Source organism: Mustela nivalis (assembly GCF_964662115.1).
Source record: "Mustela nivalis genome assembly, chromosome: 4".
NCBI classification, from domain to species: Eukaryota; Metazoa; Chordata; class Mammalia; order Carnivora; family Mustelidae; genus Mustela; species Mustela nivalis.
Genome location: NC_139023.1, coordinates 100,309,125 through 100,329,770, shown reverse-complemented (window position 1 = coordinate 100,329,770; position 20,646 = coordinate 100,309,125).

Below are 20,646 nucleotides of genomic sequence, written 5' to 3'. Positions count from 1 at the left end.
AAATAAATAAAATCATGAATGAAAGAGGAGAGATCACAACTAACACCAAAGAAATACAAACTATTATAAGAACATACTATGAGCAACTCTACGGCAATAAATTTGACAATCTGGAAGAAATGGATGCATTCCTAGAAACATATAAACTACCACAACTGAACCAGGAAGAAATAGAAAGCCTGAACAGACCCATAACCAGTAAGGAGATTGAAACAGTCATTAAAAATCTCCAAACAAACAAAAGCCCAGGGCCAGATGGCTTCCCGGGGGAATTCTACCAAACATTTAAAGAAGAACTAATTCCTATTCTCCTGAAACTGTTCCAAAAAATAGAAATGGAAGGAAAACTTCCAAACTCATTTTATGAGGCCAGCATCACCTTGATCCCAAAACCAGACAAGGATCCCACCAAAAAAGAGAGCTATAGACCGATATCCTTGATGAACACAGATGCGAAAATACTCAACAAAATACTAGCCAATAGGATTCAACAGTACATTAAAAAGATTATTCACCACGACCAAGTGGGATTTATTCCAGGGCTGCAAGGTTGGTTCAACATCCGCAAATCAGTCAATGTGATACAACACATCAATAAAAGAAAGAACAAGAACCATATGATACTTTCAATAGATGCTGAAAAAGCATTTGACAAAGTACAGCATCCCTTCCTGATCAAAACTCTTCAACGTGTAGGAATAGAGGGCACATACCTCAATATCATCAAAGCCATCTATGAAAAACCCACCGCAAATATCATTCTCAATGGAGAAAAACTGAAAGCTTTTCCACTAAGGTCAGGAACACGGCAGGGATGTCCATTATCACCACTGCTATTCAACATAGTACTAGAGGTCCTAGCCTCAGCAATCAGACAACAAAAGGAAATTAAAGGCATCCAAATCGGCAAAGAAGAAGTCAAATTATCACTCTTCGCAGATGATATGATACTATATGTGGAAAACCCAAAAGACTCCACTCCAAAACTGCTAGAACTTATACAGAAATTCAGTAAAGTGTCAGGATATAAAATCAATGCACAGAAATCAGTTGCATTTCTCTACACCAACAGCAAGACAGAAGAAAGAGAGATTAAGGAGTCAATCCCATTTACAATTGCATCCAAAACCATAAGATACCTAGGAATAAACCTAACCAAAGAGACACAGAATCTATACTCAGAAAACTATAAAGTACTCATGAAAGAAATTGAGGAAGACACAAAGAAATGGAAAAATGTTCCATGCTCCTGGATTGGAAGAATAAATATTGTGAAAATGTCTATGCTACCTAAAGCAATCTACACATTTAATGCAATTCCTATCAAAGTACCATCCATCTTTTTCAAAGAAATGGAACAAATAATGCTAAAATTTATATGGAACCAGAAAAGACCTCGAATAGCCAAAGGGATATTGAAAAAGAAAGCCAACGTTGGTGGCATCACAATTCCGGACTTCAAGCTCTATTACAAAGCTGTCATCATCAAGACAGCATGGTACTGGCACAAAAACAGACACATAGATCAATGGAACAGAATAGAGAGCCCAGAAATAGACCCTCAAATATATGGTCAACTCATCTTCGACAAAGCAGGAAAGAATGTCCAATGGAAAAAAGACAGCCTCTTCAATAAATGGTGCTGGGAAAATTGGACAGCCACATGTAGAAAAATGAAATTGGACCATTTCCTTACACCACACACAAAAATAGACTCAAAATGGATGAAGGACCTCAATGTGCGAAAGGAATCCATCAAAATCCTTGAGGAGAACACAGGCAGCAACCTCTTCGACCTCTGCCGCAGCAACATCTTCCTAGGAACAACGCAAAAGGCAAGGGAAGCAAGGGAAAAAATGAACTATTGGGATTTCATCAAGATCAAAAGCTTTTGCACAGCAAAAGAAACAGTTAACAAAATCAAAAGACAACTGACAGAATGGGAGAAGATATTTGCAAACGACATATCAGATAAAGGACTAGTGTCCAGAATCTATAAAGAACTTAGCAAACTCAACACCCAAAGAACAAATAACCCAATCAAGAAATGGGCAGAGGACATGAACAGACATTTCTGCAAAGAAGACATCCAGATGGCCAACAGACACATGAAAAAGTGCTCCATATCACTCGGCATCAGGGAAATACAAATCAAAACCACAATGAGATATCACCTCACACCAGTCAGAATGGCTAAAATCAACAAGTCAGGAAATGACAGATGCTGGCGAGGATGTGGAGAAAGGGGAACCCTCCTACACTGTTGGTGGGAATGCAAGCTGGTGCAGCCACTCTGGAAAACAGCATGGAGGTTCCTCAGAATGTTGAAAATAGAACTGCCCTATGACCCAGCAATTGCACTATTGGGTATTTACCCTAAAGATACAAACGTCGTGATCCAAAGGGGCACATGCACCCGAATGTTTATAGCAGCAATGTCCACAATAGCCAAACTATGGAAAGAACCTAGATGTCCATCAACAGATGAATGGATCAAGAAGATGTGGTATATATACACAATGGAATACTATGCAGCCATCAAAAGAAATGAAGTCTTTCCATTTGCGACAACATGGATGGAACTAGAGCGTATCATGCTTAGCGAAATAAGTCAAGCAGAGAAAGACAACTATCATATGATCTCCCTGATATGAGGAAGTGGTGATGCAACATGGAGGCTTAAGTGGGTAGGAGAAGAATAAATGAAACAAGATGGGATTGGGAGGGAGACAAACCATAAGTGACTCTTAATCTCACAAAACAAACTGAGGGTTGCTGGGGGGAGGGGGTTTGGGAGAAGGGGGTGGGATTATGGACATTGGGGAGGGTATGTGCTTTGGTGAGTGCTGTGAAGTGTGTAAACCTGGTGATTCACAGACCTGTACCCCTGGGGATAAAAATATATGTTTATAAAAAATAAAAAGTTAAAAAAAAAAAAAAAATCAATATGGCATTTCATGGTACCCAGTCAATTATTAACACCTACAATATGAATTATGCTGTGTAATTAAATTTTTTTAAAAAATGCCAGCCACCAAGTATACCAAGCATTTTCAAATTATAGGCAACATAGCCAACTTTTTCTTTCAGAACAAAGACATTTTATTGCCTCTGTTCTTGTCTTGCTCAATGAGATTTTAAGGAGCAGGACTCTGGAAAGGAAATGTTCAAATTCATTGTCTTTTGTTGTCCACAGTTTCACTTAAGAAGCAACAAAACAGATCATTCTTACCAGGATAACACACAGTAAACAGAGCCAATAAAATGTTAATTTAGCAAGATATGACCATTAATTTATCTAAAGTAAATACTACTTTAAAGGTATCTACTTCTTGGAGTAGGCCCTCTCCTTTCCTGTGAACTGTCTCTACAACTGTGAGTTCATCTTATAGTGTCTCTTGCTGTCCTCTGGCTGTAGCTGGGTGGTTCAAGTGTGAGTACCTGTCCTGCTCATATTATCTCTTTCATGAATCAAAATGGGAAATATAGAATTCCAATCAGTCAGTGGTTGGCAGTGAGCACAGAGAATGTGTCACAAAACAAAATGGTGAAACCATTCCCTATCATAAATAAACAGAGAGAATAAGAAGGAGAAACAGAGAGAATGTATTCAAAAAAGAAAAAAAAAAAAAAAGACATAAGAAACCATGTACCTCCTGAAAGAGAGAATCAAAACATGGAGGCTTTACTTTCTGAAGTCTCCCCTTTCTCATTTCATGCCCTTTAATTTCCTGAGATAAATTTCATTATAATAAACTTTTCTTTTTTTGAGGCTTATTTGAATGGGATAGCTGACATAACCAGAAACAATTTGTCAAATATATTTTTAAATTATTTAATAGTCATGATGAAGGGCATTCTGCAAGGCATCGTGAAACAATTGGCAAATGAAAATTTCTACTCTCAAAGCAAAAGTATTTTGAAGGAAAATATAACACAATTAGTTGTAAATACCATAATAAAAGGCACGTGAGGTACTTGAGTCATAGATGATAGAAGTATCAGTACTGGAACGAGAATAACTGCAGTTGAATCCTACCACTTATCCACTTGTGGGTCTGCTAACAAAAAAATGGTGTACCTACACAGGAGTAAATCCCACTTGATTGTGGTGAATGATTTTTTAAAGTACTGTTGGATTTGATTTGCTAAGATTTTATTGAGAATTTTTGCATCTATATTCATCAGGGATATTGTCCTGTCATTCCCTTTTTTAGTGGTGTCTTAATCTTGTTTTGATATCAGTGCAACACGGGTCTCAGAATGAATTTGGATTTTTCCTTTTCTATTGTTTTTTAAATATTTTGAGAAGAGGTACTAACTTTCTTAAATGTTTGGTAGAATTCTCTTGTGAAGCCATATCGTCCTAGACTTTTGTTTGTTGGGAGTTTTTTTTTTTTTATTACTGATTTAATTTCTTTGCTGGATATCAATCTGTTCAAGTTTTCTGGTTCTTTCTGTTTCAGTTTTGGTAATTCTTATGTTTCTAGGAATTTATCCATTTCTTTCAGGTTGTTCAATTTATTTAGCATATAGTTTATCAAAAAATTCTCTTATAATTGTATTTCTGTGGTGCTGGTTGTTATTTCTCCTCTCTCATTTATGATTTTATTTATTTGTATCTTTTTTCCTTTAAGTAAGTCTGGCTAGAGATTTTTCAATTTTATTAATTTTTTCAAAGAACCAGCATCTGATTTCATTGATCTATTCTATTTTTTTTAACTTCTATGTCATTTATTCCGTACCTACCTTTTTGTAAGTACATATTAAATGCTATGTGTTATAACCCCAAAATAGCTGGAAGTAATTGTATAATTGTAATTGTGACTTGGAAGGAACTCAGGGTTAGAATTCACAGAGGGTGACACTGGATCTGAGTACTGAAAGACATATATTTAATTTCAGAAGTATAAAAAAATATTCTAGGCAGGGAAGTAGAAGCAGCAAAGATACAGAGATATGAACATATGTGGGCTTACACACACTGCTCACAATAGATAGTTGTAGGAGATGTGCAACATAAAAGGAAAGAAGCAGAAAGAGTCTTTTAGTGCCAACTGATAGGAGTGGAACATTATTCTGAAGATAAAATAAGATCATCAAAGACCCATCTTTTAAAATTAGAAAGAAACACTCATGTCTATGTTTAAAGAAAAAAGTATTAAAATATGATAATATGAGGACAGAATGAAGACAATGAAATAAGTTGAAACTCAATTGCCATGTCCCAGGAATTTCCCACTACCTATGTGATGGTTCTTACATCAAGAGGAATAGAAAGGTGATTTCTGCATTTGAAGACCAGATGTTTAAAATACCTAGGCTTACCCAAAGGCCATTTTATTCATGAATTTCTACATCTAAAACATATGTTCCACTCCTTAACACCCAGTTCAAGATACCCAGGGGGAAGAAATCATCCAAAACTGAGCTTCCTATATCCAAGTCCTAATAATAGATAACAGATCTGCCTTAATGCCCCATATCCAGGATTTACCAGAAGTTTCTTAAACCACACCTGGCATATCAAAGCCTGGTAACTGGAAGGATATTTTATTTATTTATTATTTATACCCTGCTTTCTCCCTAGATGGTTTTCAAGGCAATGCATCCTGAAGTATAAAGAAGTATATCCCATAATCCTTTTAGGAATCTAAGACTATACAAAAAAGATACCTCTAAGTTATAGGCCCATCCTAGATTCCTGTAATTGGAATATCACCCTTTGGGAAATTCATCCAGAACTACATTTTTTGTTCTTTATAATGAGTAATGGTAAAAGAATAAAATGAAGGATTAGATGGGAGTTCTGCTAAACAAAAGATGAAAGAGACTAAGATGGAGTCCAGTGTCCAAGAAAATAGGGGAAGGAGAGAAACACAATTGAGTTAGTGATCCAAAAGAAAAAAAAAAAATTACAAAGGGGAACCAGTTAATACCAGTCAGAAGGGAGAATATAAAAAAATATATTTAAAAAAAAACTATATGGGTAACATCATAAAATCAACACAACCAAATTCTCCACAAGTTTTTATTGTGGAAACTAACAAACTGAGTCTAAAATTCTTGGTGAAATATGCAAAAGACCTAAAACAGGCAAAATTTGTTTTTATTTGTTTTTATTTTTAATATATTTTTAATTTTTAATATATTAATATATAATAATATATTTATATATAATAATATATTATCTATATTAATATAATATAATAATATAAATAATAATAATTTTTAATTTTTAAAATATTTTTTAATTTTTTAAAGTTAGAAAATTGAGACTATCAGATTTCAAGATTTATAACTATGCTACTATATACAGTGTAATATGATTAGAAAGATAGCCAAATATACTAATTAAACAGAATAAAGTTCATAATTTTATGTATTTTATGCTTATGTATATAGTTAATTGATTTTTAACAATGATGCAAAAGCAATTCAGTGGAGAAAAAAATGTTATTAATCTTTTTATCAATAGTTCTGAAACAACTGAATACCCAAATGCAAAAATAATAAAAGAATCTCAACCATATCATGCATCTTTAAAATCTGAACTCAAGGGGTGCCTGCATGGGTCAGTGGGTTAAGCCTCTGCCTTTGGCTCAGGTCATGATCTCAGGGTTCTGAGATCATGCCCCGCATTGGGTTCTCTGCTCAGTGGGGAACCTGCTTCCCCCTCTCTCTCTGCCTGCTTTTCTATCTACTTGTGATCTCTCTCTGTCAAACAAACAAATAAAATCTTTTTCAAAATCAAATCAAACCTGAACTCAAAATGAATCATAAACTTTATAAACATATATTTTTATCCCCAGGGGTACAGGTCTGTGAATCACCAGGTTTATGTAAAACCTAAACTAAAATACTTACAGAAGAAAACATAAAACTCTTTAGACCTTGAGTTAGGCAATGATTTCTTAGATGTGTCTCCAAAATCATGATATGTAAAACAAAACTTGATAAATTATACTTTCTCGAAATTAAGAACTCCAGCTCTTTGAAAAGAAATTATTATGGGAATGAAAACACAAGCAACAAACTCCAAAAAAAAAAAATTTACAAACCACATATGTTATAAAGGACTTGTAGCAGAATACGTAAAGAATACCCAAAATTCAATGATTTAAAAAAAAAAAGTTTCCAATGATCAAGAGATTTGAACACACATTTCAATGAAAAAAGATATATGGATAACAAAGTGCACATGAAAAGACATTCAACTAAGTTAGACCACAATAATAAACTAATATACAATTTGGGAGATGTCTTAACTTTAAAAGACTGGTTGTGGTGAAAAATAATGAATACTGTTTTTCTGAAAATAAATAAATTAAAAAAAAAAACACTGAGTATACCAAATATGGGCAAAGATGTAGGGGAACTGGAACTCTCAAGCACTACTGATGGGAAGGTGAAGTGGTATAGCCTCTTGGGGAAATACTTTGGCAGTTTCTTAAACCATTAAACATATACCTACTATGTGGCTTAGCAATCCATGTCTACATACTTACCCAAGAAAAGTGGAAGCATATCTATGCATCTAGACTTGTACGTAAATGTTCATAGCAGCTTTATTTTAATAGCCCCAAACTGAAAATACCAAATATATATCACCAGGTAGATAGGTAAACAAATTGTAGGATTTCTATGCAATGGGATACCACTCAACAATAAAAAGAATAAACTACTAATACATGGAATAACATAGATGAATTTCAAAATAGTTGTATATTTGCATAAAATTCTAGAACATCATTATTATATGCCAACTATACTTCAATTTTTTAAATATAAATTAAAATATTAAATATTAACTAATTAATGTTTTAAAATAATAAATAATAAAGTAAAATTCTAGAACATCAAACTAATTCACAGTAACAGAAAGCAGATCAGCAGCTTCCTGAGAATGGAGAGGTAGAAAGAAGGCAGGAGAGAGAAATTACAAAAGTGAATCAGAATAATTGGTACATTCATTATCTTGATTATGATAATGATTTCACAAGTGTATGCCTATGTGCACTTTAAATATGTGTAATTTATACCAATTATACCTCAAAAAGCTATTTAAAAATTAAAAACACAATAAGGTAACACTACAAACACACTAGAATGGTTAACACTAAAAAAGCTGATGATACCAAATGTTGACAAGTATCTTGAACAATTTGAATCCTCATCTTTAGCTGGTGGGGGTATAATATGGTTACAAGCTGTTTAGAAATCTCTTTGGAAGTTTCTCATATAGGTAAAAATGCATCCACCCTATAACCTAACAATTTTACACCTAGCCAATTACCCAAGACAAATAAAAACATTCACCCTCAAAAAAACTTTGTGACATATAGCTGATATAACAGCTCTATACAAGCTAAAAACTAGAAAACAAAACAATGGAATACTACTTAGCAATAAAAAAGAAACAATCTACTGACACATATAACAACATGAGTGATTCTTAAAACATTTTGTTGGGGCACCTGAGTGGCTCAATGGGTTAAAGCCTCTGCCTACAGCTCGGGTCATGATCCCAGGGTCCTGGGATCAAGAATTGTCTCAGACCTTCTGCTCAAGAGGGAGCCTTCTTCCCCCTCTCTCTCTGCCTCTCTGCCTACTTGTGAGATATCTCTCTCTCTCCCTCTGACAAATAAATAAAAAAACAAACAAGCAAACAAAACATTTTGTTGATCATGAAAGTCAGAAACAAATGGACACACATTTATTTATCCATAATAAATAGCAAGCAAAATTAATCTATGGTGATAGAAATCAGAATAGTATCTACCTTCAGCAAAGGGAAGGAAACAGACTGGAAAAGGGCAGGAGGAAATTTTCTGGGATGATAAAAATGCTCTATTTTCATTGGTTTTGGTTATATGTATTTGTTAAAGTCATAGAGCTATACACTGAAAATATGAACACTTCACTGTATGTAAATTATAGTTCAATTCATAAAAAAAAACATAATTTTAAAGGACTTGAAATGCATTGTATGTCATAATATTAAATAACAGATGAAATAAACTAGAAGGACACAAAACTATCAAATCTGATTCAAGGGCGCCTGGGTGGCTCAGTGGGTTAAGCCTCTGCCTTCAGCTCAGGTCATGATCTCAGGGTCCTGGGATTGAGGCCTGCATCGGGCTCTCTGCTCAGAGGGGAGTCCGCTTCTCCCTCTCTCTGCCTGCCTCTCTGCCTACTTGTGATCTCTCTCTCTCTCTCTATTTCAAATAAATAAATAAAATCTTTAAAAAAAAATCTGATTCAAGAAATAGAACATTTGAATAGGTTTATAACAAATAAAAAGACTAAATCAGTAATTTTAAAACATTATACAATAAAATCCCAGGCCCAGATGAATTTACTTTTGAATTTTATCAAGCATTTAAAGAATAATTAATACAAGTCCTTCACAAACTTCCAAAATATATAGGAAGAAATACTTCCTAATTCATTCTATGAGGCTGGTAGTAATCTGATACCAAAACTAGTGAGATATCATAAGAAAAGAAAATTATAGGACAATATCTCTTGTAAAAAATCCTCAACAACATACAGAAAATTAAATCTAACAACATACAAAAAGGATTATGCAGCATTATCCAGTGAGATTTACTGTAGGAATAAAAGGTTGTTTGAGTGTCTGAAAATTAATTAGTGTAATACACCATATTAATAGAATTAAGGAGAAAAATCACATGATCATCTCAATAGATGAAGAAAAAGCATCTGACAAATGCTTTCATGATAAAAATGATCAACAAACTAAAAATAGCAGAAAATTTCTTCAGCCTTATAAAACATCTAACCAGAGTTAATATTATAATTATTATAATTATAGTCTAATTATAGTTAATTATAGTCTTCAGTGAAGACTGAATCCTTTCCCTCTATGATCAAGAAGATAAGGGTGTTTATCTTACCACTTCTATTTAACATTGGGGTTGAAATTCTAGCCAAGACAATTGACCAGGAGGGGAAAAAGGCAACCAGATTGTAAAGGAAAGAGTAAAACTATTTCAAATTTGCTGATAACATGATCTTATATATAAAACAATCCCATGAAGCCAACAGAAAATCCAGTACAACTAATAAAGAAGCTTAGCAAGTTTGCAAGACATAAGATCAATATGCAAGCATCAATTGTATTCATATATACTAGCAATGAAAAATCCCAAAATGAAATTAAGAAAACAATTTCATTTACCATAGTCTCAAAAAGATTAAATATTTAGAAATAAGTTTAACAAAATGCTACATGTCTATTTCACTGAAAAGCAAACATGTTGTTAAAAGAAAATAAATAAAATCTAAAATAAATGGAAAGATATCCCATGTTCATGGATTAGCAGATTTAATATTGTTATGATTTATAGATTAAACATAATTTCTATCAAAATACCAGCTGTTTTTTATGCAAAAATTAAGAAGGTGATCCCAAAATTCACAGGAAAATGTAAGGGACTCAAAATAACCAAAACAATCTTTGGAAAGAAGAACAAGTTTGGATAACTCATACTTCCTGATTTCAAAACTTATAACTGTGAAGCTACAGCAATCACCAATGTAGCCCCAATGTAATCACCAGGGTCCTTATATGTGAAAGAAAAAAAGCAGACAAGTAAAAGAGAAGATGATGTGATGACAAAAGCAGAGGTCAGAGTAATGAGAATATTGACTCTGAAGGTAGAAGATGGTCAGAGGTCAAAAATTAAATGAAATCTCTAGAAGATAGAAGAGATAAGGCATTAGAGCCTCCAGAGGAAGCACAACCTATAAACAAGTTGCTTTGGCTTAATGAAGCTATTTCAAATTTCTGGCCTTCAGAACTATAAGAGTATAAATTTATGCTATTTTGAGACACTAAGTTTGTGGTAATTTGTTTCAATAGCAATAAGAAACTCATAACAAATAAGTGGAATAGAACTGAGAATCCAGATATAAGCCCTTATACTCTGATTTTCAACAAGGTGTTAATTAAGACAATTCAATGGGCAAAGAAGAGTATTTTTCAACAAGTGTTGCCTGGAGAGCTGGATATTTGCATGAGAAAGAAACTTGAACCTCTACCTCAGATACACAAAGTTAACTCCCAATATATCACAGACCTAAATGTTAAGAGCTAAAACCATAAAACACTTGGAAGAGGGGCGCCTGGATGGCTCAGTGGGTTAAGGCCTCTGCCTTCGGTTTGGGTTATGATCCCAGGGTCCTGGGATCCGGCCCTGCATCAGGCTCTCTGCCCAGCAGGGAGCATGCTTCCTCCTCTCTCTCTGCCTGCCTCTCTGCCTAGTTGTGATCTCTGTCTGTCAAATAAATAAATAAAATCTAAAAAAAAAAAAAAAAACACTTGGAAGAAAATAAGAGAGTAAATTTTTAGTTAATCAGTAGTTCCTTAGATATGACATCAAAACCAGAAACAACAACAACAAAAAAAAACTGGATTTTTTTTTTTATTGACGGAGAGAGACACAGTGAGAGAGGGAACACAAAGCAGGAGGAGTAGAAGAAGGAAAAGCAGGCTTTCCACTGAGCTGGGATTTCTAATGTGGGGCTCTATCCCAGGACTCTGGGATCATCATGACCTGAACCGAAGGTAGACACTTAAGGACTGCGCCACCCAGGGACCCCTAAACTGGATTTCTATAAGTTAAAAAACTTTGTATTTCAAAAAATACCACCAAGAAAGTAAAAAAACAAACAAACAAGAAAACTCATAAATTAAAGAACGTATTTGCAAATCATATATCTGACAAAGAACTTGTACCCAGAATATGAACAGAATTTCTACAATCAATAATAATAAATGATACAACTTTAAAATAAACAAAAGAGCCAAATAGACATTTCTTCAAGATACACTAAATATCAAATATATTTTGAAATGAAATGATTCCATACAAATTTTAGGATTGTTTGTTCTAGTTCTATGAAAAATGCCAGTGGTATTTGGATAGGGATTGCATTAAAAATATGTAGCTTGCTTTGGGTAGTGCAGATATTTTAACAATGTTTTTCTTCTAATCCGTGAATATGGAATGCTTTTCCATTTCTATGTGCCCTCTTCGATTTCTTTCATAAATGTTGTATAGTTTTAAGAATACAGATTTTTGGGCGCCTGGGTGGCTCAGTTGGTTGGGCAAATGCCTTCCACTCAGGTCATGATCCTGGAGTCCCGGGATCAGTCCCACATCCAGCTCCTGGCTCAGCAGGGAGTCTGCCACTTCTCATGCTCTCTTTCTCCCTCATTCTCTCTCTCAAATAAATAATACACAAATAATTTTTTCTTAAAGCAGTAGAGATCTTTTACATATTTAGTTAGGTTTATTCCTAGGTATCTTACTTTTTTTGGTGAACTTACAAATGGGGTTGATTCCTTGATTTCTTTTTCTGCTGTTTCATTATTGGTGTACATAAATACAACAGATTTTTGCACATTGATTTTATATCCTGCAACTTAGCTGAATTCATGTATGAGTTCTAGCAATTTTTTGGTGTTTTTTGGGTTTTCTACATAGAGTATCATATCATCTGCAAATAGTGAAAGGTTGACTTCTTCCTTGCCAATTTGGATGCCTTTTATTTCTTTTTGTTGTCTGATTGCTGAGGCTAAAACTTCCAGTACTATGTCAAATAATAATGGTGAGAGTGGACATCCTTGTCTTGTTCCTGACTGCAGGGGAAAGGCTCTCAGTTTTTCCCCATTGAGAATGATATTAGCTGTGGGTCTTTCATATATGACCTTTATGATGTTGAGATATGTTCCATCTATCCCTACTTTCTTGAGGATGCTGTATTTTCTCAAATACTTTTTCTGTATCTATTGACAGTATCATATGGTTCTTATCCTCTATTTTATTCATGTGGCATATCACATTGATTAATTTGTGAATTCCTGCATTCCAGGAATAAATCCCACCCGATCATGGTGAATAATTCTTTTAATGTACTGTTGAATTCAATTTTCAAGTATTTTATTAAGAATTAATGATATTAGGAAATAAGGTCTGAAATTATTAATCATTCAGAAAAGGTAAATAAAAATCACAATGAGATACCACTTCATGCCCATTAGGAAAACAGACAACAAATAATCAAAAAGACAAATAATAACAACTGTTGGTGTGGGTGGGGAGAAATTAGGTCACTCATACATTGCTGGTGGGATTAGAATATGGTGAAGTCACTTTAGAAATCAGTTTGGCTGTTTCCTCAAAATGTTAAACATGGAGTTACCATATAAGCCAGCAATTCCACTGTGTCCTTATCCAGCATTCCATTTCCTCACTCAGCAATAAAAAGGGATGAGGTATTGATACTATATATAGTATCATATATAGTATGGATCATACTATATATAGTGTCATCCATGCTATAACATGGATGAACCTTGAAAAACATTGTGCTAAGTAAAAGAAGCCATTCACAAAAGACTGCATAATTCATGATTCCATTTGGCAAATCTAGTAGGGTCTAAAAAAAGAAAGCTAATCAAAGGTATGGGAAAAGATTATGGACAGTGCAAAATACATAAAAATGAGCAAGACAAAATTGCATGGATGTAGGTCTTGAACTAGTATCCTTCAGCAACCAATGTAGAGGTTTCAAGAGATAGGACTGTGGCTTTGATTTTGGATTGAGTCATTTAAAGTTAGTAGAACAGTGGAAGGATAAGGGCATAAGGGAACCAATCAGGTACTTAGTGGGAAAGTAGGTCCTATGTTCTTCTGCTATTCTCTCCATGGAATGAGGCTGGGTAAGAAAGACTAAGTGCTCTGGAAGAAGCTAGATGAAGAGAGAAAATGTGAAAAATCCAAAGACTAGAGTGTTCTAAGAGCAGCTATGGTAGTAGCAAGGGTAAAGGGAAGCTTAATAGACAAATATTTTGGTCAAAGTAAAATGCATGAAATTATGATCTGTTAGAAAAATTTATGGTGTGGCTATGGGAATGGATGGTTCCAATCTAGTGAATACAAAATTAACTGGAGAAAATAATGGCTAGAATTTTTAAATAACTGTTTTCTGTAGATACACTGAAACTTTCCTCTCTGACAGGAGTGAGTATAGGGATAACAGTTGTGAAAGCTCACAATTTTCAAAGACTTCCAAGTGAAGGGAAATGATTAAGAAGCCAGTAAATGACATCAGTAAGGAAAGGGAGGAGAATGGTAGAGTTTGATGGCATGAGACCCCAAAGAGGATGGGTTTTTACCAAAGGCTGGAAGGGAGATGCTATAAAAACTGCAGTGGGAAGCCAGGTAGTTTGCAAAGGGCCAGCAAGAGTTCTGTTCTGGGTGTATGGCATCCTCATGGTGTTCTGATCCTTGGCAGACCTTTATTATGAAGAGAGACATTGCAAAATTAAAAAAAATAAAATCTCTAGTTTAATAGTAGAATGTTAATAGGGAAGAGAATGTTGTTATATAACCAAAACAAAACAAAACAAAACAAAACAAAAAAACCCTCGGACTTGAGATGAGAAGCAGTTTGCTTGTTTTTGTTGTTTTGTCTTTAAAAAAATAGTAAGATGAGAAATATTTATCCATGTCTTCTTCCCATTTCTTGACTGGATTACTTATGTTTGGGGTGTTGAGTTTGATAAGTTGTTTTTGTTTTTTTTTAAAGATCTTATTTATTTATTTGACAGACAGAGATCACAAGTAGGCAGAGAGAGGAAGGGAAGCAGGCTCCCCTCTGAGCAGAGAGCCCAATGCGGGCCTGGATCCCAGAACCCTGGGATCATGACCTGAGCCAAAGGCAGAGGCTTTAACCCACTGAGCCACCCAGGTGCCCTGATAAGTTTATTTGTTTGTTTGTTTGTTTGTTTGTTTTATAGATGTTGGATACTAACCCTTTATTTGATAAGACATTTCCAAATATCTTCTCCCATTCTGTAGTTTGTCTTTTGGTTTTGTCAGTTGTTTGCTTTGCTGTGCAAAAGTTTTTATCCTGATGAAGTCCGAATCATTCATTTTTGCTTTTGTTTCCTTGGTCTTTGAAGAGGTGTCTAGCAAGATGTTGTGGCCAAGGTCACAGAGGTTGTTGCCTATATTCTCCTCTAGGATTTTGATGGATTCCTGCCTCACATTTAGGTTTTTCATCAATTTTGAGTCTATTTTTGTGTATGGCATAAGAAAATGGTGCAATTTCTTTACTCTGTGTGCACATGCCCAATTTTCCCAACACATTTGTTAAAAAGACTGTCTTTTTTTCCACTGGCTATTCTTTCCTGCCTCGAAGATTAGGTGACCATAGTGTTGAGGGTCCATTTCTGGGTTCTCTATTCTGTTCCATTGATTTATGTGTCTGTTTTTGTACCATACTGTCTTGATGATTATTACAGCTTTGTAGTATAGCTTGAAGTCCAGAATTGTGATGCCACCAGCTTTGATTTTCTTTTTCTTTTTCAACATTCCTTGGGCTATTTAGTGTCTTTTCTGGTTCCATATAAAGGAGACATATAACTAGCCAACAGACACATGAAAAAATATTTGACATCTCTCAGTATCAGGGAAATACAAATCAAAACCAAAATGAGATACCACCTCACACCAATCAGAATGGCTAAAATTAAAAGTTCAGGGAACAACAGAAGTTGGCAAGATACAGAGTAAGGGGAACTCTTTTACACTACTGGTGGAAATGCAAGCTGGAAAAACATTGCACTACTAGGTATTTACTCAAAGGATATAAAAACAATGATTCAAAGGGGCACATGTACCCCAATGTTTATAGCAGCAATGTCCACAATAGCCAAACTATGGAAAGCACCCAGATGTCCATCAACAGATAAATGGATAAAGAAGATGTGGCATTATATATACTATGGAATATTACTCAGCTGTCAAAAAAAAATTTACCATTTGCAATGATGTGGATGGAACTAGAGAGTATTACCCTGAGGGAAATAAGTCAATCAGAGAAAGACAATTATCATATGACTTCACTCATATGTGGCATTGAAGAAACCAGACAGAGTATCATAGGGGAAGGGATGGAAAAAGAAAATGAGACAAAATCAGAGAGAGGGAGACAACCCATAAGAGACTCTTAACTATAGGAAACAAACTGAGGATTGCTGGAGAGGAGGTGGATGGGGGGATGGGGTAACTGGGTGATGAGCATTAAGGAGGGCACATGATGTAACAAGCACTGGGTGTTATATGCAATTGATGAATCACAAAACTTTATCCCTGAAATTAATAATGTACTATATGTTAATTAGTTGGTTAAAAAAAAAGAAATATGGTTTCTATACAGACTTGTTTCTTGAAGTTAGGTATATAGCAATTTCCTTATGCTTCCACCCATACATTTAAAAACACTTCTCTATCTATGAAAGAACATGTTAACCTAAGGACAACTTCTACACCAACTTGTTTCTTTGAGTTAAGTATATGTTACTTTCCTTATGCTTTCACACCTATAATTGAAAAAGGCTCTTACTGCATGAATAAAGATCTTAGTTGAAAAAAAAAATAGTGAGTGGAACATCAAAATCAGAGTGAATCTATTATTAGTGATAAACTTGACTGAATAAACTGGGTAGTATCAAATTTTAGAAGTTCTGTTTTGAAGGCTTGTAAGTTTTCACTTTATCCTAAGGCCAATATATTCACTGAAGATTTTTATCAGGAAGGTAATATAGTGAAATTCATGTTTAAACTTAGTTAGGTTGGAGAGGAGGAGGTATCAGCAAATCACTTCTCTAACAGTTTCTAAATCTGTTCTAGCTGAACAAAAACAATACAAAATATCAAAATATTCACTAAAATATACTAACATTGTATTTGATTCCTTCATTCATCTAGTTGCCAACTATTCTGTACCTATCATACCTATCATATGCAAGGCTATCTGCTAGATTCATTTTTCCTTTAGCAGGCAAATTATTGGTGACCTGAAATTCCATCTGTCCCTTAACTGCCTACCAAATCCTAATCTCAAAATCCCATGAGAAGATTGTGGAGGAAACTTTCTATATTTATGACAATCTTAGAAAAAAATTAAGGAATAACTATTAATGGGTCATCAGTTGTTCATGGGTAGGGGCAAAAGGGAAATGACAGTAGTATCTCATTGCAGATAATCTTCAGTGCATCTATTTTCCTCACTCAATTTTCATCTCTTGATCAATTGCAGAATTTACTCTAAGAAATCACGCTCTCCAAAATAAAATTGAAAAGTTAGGCTCAGGAATGTTCTTTTAAACCCTTCTTACTCAAAAACTTAGTAGTAGATCTGTTTTATCAAACAGTTTTATCTCTAGGGGAAAAAGTCACCATTGTTGTGTTCTTTTTCATTAAGTCATTCTTCAGTAAATAAAAAAAAGTAAAATCAAATTGTTTGTTTTGTAACCAAACAAGCAAAAAACAATCATTAGAATGAAGAATTTGTCTTCTAGAATGGAAACTAAGTCCATTAGACTTAGAAAAATTCTTAGGTATTCTAATCATTAAATATAAAAGATATATATTTGCAGAGTCAAAAGGATTCAGTTAGAAATCAAAGATCTGGCCTCCATCCCAACAATTCAAGCATTAAGAAGAATTCTGATGACTATACATTGTAAATATATCTGCCTTCCATAATACCCATATTCTATTCATATAAACCCTTAAACAAATGTTTTAGTGTAACAAGATGCACTAGAAAAAAAAAAATCATAAGCTATGATTCAATTAGTAAGATGAGTTTTTGCTCCAAAGTGCATTTCCCATTCAGAAAGAGAGAAGTTTTCCTTTCTGGGGTTGTTTCCCACCTGGACAGGAGTTGGTATTCTACCGTAAATCTCTTGCTACAGAAACCTTATGTGCTGTTTCATTCACCTTTACCTCATCCTCAAGCAGGAAAACCTACTCTGAATCCAAAGGCTGAAAACCGGAGAGTACCACTTTGGACTTAACTTAAAGACCACATCGGCTACTTCAATAGCAAGTGCTAACTTCATCGTCACTCACTGTAATTCCTGACCCAGAATGACTCTCTAGATGCTCACAATTCTGTTTCTAGTATAATACAATGTTTTAGGTAATAAATGGAAATGACATTGAGCTCTCTATCATATGATATAATAAAGAAATGGGATGGTTCACTGATTAAATGATTTAGCTAACCTATCTTAGCAGTATGTATTAAGTAATGCATTGCCATAAAATCTGTGCTAAAAATTAATATTTTTGTAAAGATTTAAAGGGCATTTTAAAATAGTTTAGTACATAATATCATTATTTTATAACTCAGTTAAAGATAGGCTGCTGTCAAATAAAATCTTTAAAATAAATAAAAATTAAAAAAATTAAAAATAAATAAAGATAGTCTGCTGGTTCAAAAGAAACAAAACCATTTATGATGTGTTTGCCTACTGGGAGAAGGCAAATTCTGAGCAACTAGAACTTGGGAGTGTAGAGAGCAAGCAAGCAGTCATACTAGTGTGATTGGTGTAAAGGCCAGAAGACTGGGTATATTGCTGATAAGTGATCCAACTATCAACAAAGCTCATTTTATGGCCTTGGCTATATCTACTTTAAGAGAGAGATCCTAACTCCTTCCTTCTGGGGTGCCAGGGATGGCCAGCACTTCCTGTACTGATGGATGAAAAATGATTCCAAACTTTGCTGTGAAAGAGAGGAAAAGGCAAGAGGATCAATGCTCAGAAACCTGAAGACCCTCGTTTGCTCCTGCCTTTACCCGTTCTTTGGGATAATCATAAATCTTTATCAAATCTTCTCAAGCACAGGATGTGTGACAAGGGGTCTTACTGGAACTAGGAGGATCTATTTACAGTAAAGGCACAATATGCTAATCTGCATGTTCTAGAAGTTCTGCTATGCTCCTAAACATAGCCTAGGAGACAATGCGTATGTCCCTTAGATCAGAGGGCAGCTGTTCTGGCTAAGCAAGCTTCCAGGAAGCCAACTCCCCAGGGCATTCCTATGGCAGAGTGGTCACACAGGCCTTTGCATTCCAGAGGCCTATGCCCTTCTCTGAAACCTTCCCACACCCCTAGTGCCTCCATGTTACATTTTAGCAAGCCAGGTATTGGCTTGCTACTAATTCAGTCATGAAATCATGGCTATATTAACCCCAACAGTGGGGAGGCTGCTGGGCCAGGTGGTGCACCACAGCATTATAGGCTGTTACTCAAAGTCATGACTTCTCTGGCTGTGAGAGTAATCGCATCTCTTGGGTTTTTTCCTCTCTACATTTTTCTAGGCTAAGATGAAGCACAGAGTAATAACTGTGTGATTCCTTTGCCAACTTTCTCTAAGCCTCTAAGAGACTTCCACATTTTATGGAGTACACTGTTTGCAAATGATTTCCAAATCAAACATTCACCATAGCGGAGTTAGTGCTTGTTGTTGAGATGGAGCCAGGTCTTTTTACATGCCTTCTCTAAAGATCTGTGCAGTGAATAACTCTTACCTGCCAGGTTTCTCATCATCAAAAGACAAGAAATGCCTTAACTACTTGGAAACTCCAGTAGTCAAGTTCTGGAATAGGGTCAGATTTCAGAAAACTTAGTTCTGACTCTAAGAAATTTTAAAAACTCAAACATTTTTAAATTAGATTATTTCTGAACATACAATACACTTATTAAAATGCTTTTCACTCTCCTCCTCAATTCTCTACCCTAAAATCTTCTAGGAGCTATAATACCCCAAATATAGAAAATTTATCTACCCCATTTCTTCACTATCTTGGTCTCTGTCATTCATGCGCAGATAAGGCTTTTATCCAGTATGGACTTACTCAGTGTGGCACTCTCTTCCCACCCCTGAAAGGAAGGGCTTAGGCTTCCATTAACACTGCTATCTTGAGAATTAGTTACAGTTTTAACTCTAGTCAGCCCTCTTTTCTCTCCATTCTGGAGTCTGAATCATCAAAACCTCATAATATTTTTCAGTACTTGATATATTAGTAATGCACTCAATAGTGGCAGACTTTGGTCATAGCGATGAACACAATCCTTTGCACCCATTTCTAATACTCCAAGTTTTTCCCAAATGACTGAATCAGTAATGGGTGGTCACTACGTTCAGTAACACCAACATTATTTGCCTATATCCACTTTACCCCAACTGCTTTTCTTTTTAAGATTTACTTTCTTATTTTAGAGAGAGAGCATGCACAAGCAGGTAAGGGACAGAGGGAGAGGAAAAGAGAATCCCAAGCAGACTGCATGCTGAGCCAGAGACGGACACAGAGCTCCATCTCACAACTCCCAGATCATGACCTGAGCCAGAACCAAGAGTCAGTTGCCCAACTGACTGAGCCACCAAGGCATTTCCACACCTGCTATTTTTAATGCTAACTCAGAGGCCACAAGAAAGGAATTTATTTGAGATCTGCTTCATTTAAAACATCTTTTTAAAAAAATCTTTAAAACATCGCTTTTTTAAAGATATACGGGGAAGGAGGGGTCATTTAATCTGTGGCATGGCGAATCTGTCCTGCTGAGAAGATGAAAATAATCTGCTTTTCCTAGTATCGTCCATACATGCTGCTGACTGGCCTTCTCCTGGAAAATAGCTGATTTGCATAATGAAGTACTTACTTGGCTTTGGTGGGGTTTGTTGGAAACAAAGGATTTCTTATGTTGAAAACCTACTTTGTTTGCTTTTGAGTGGAATGCATTTATTTGAGAGA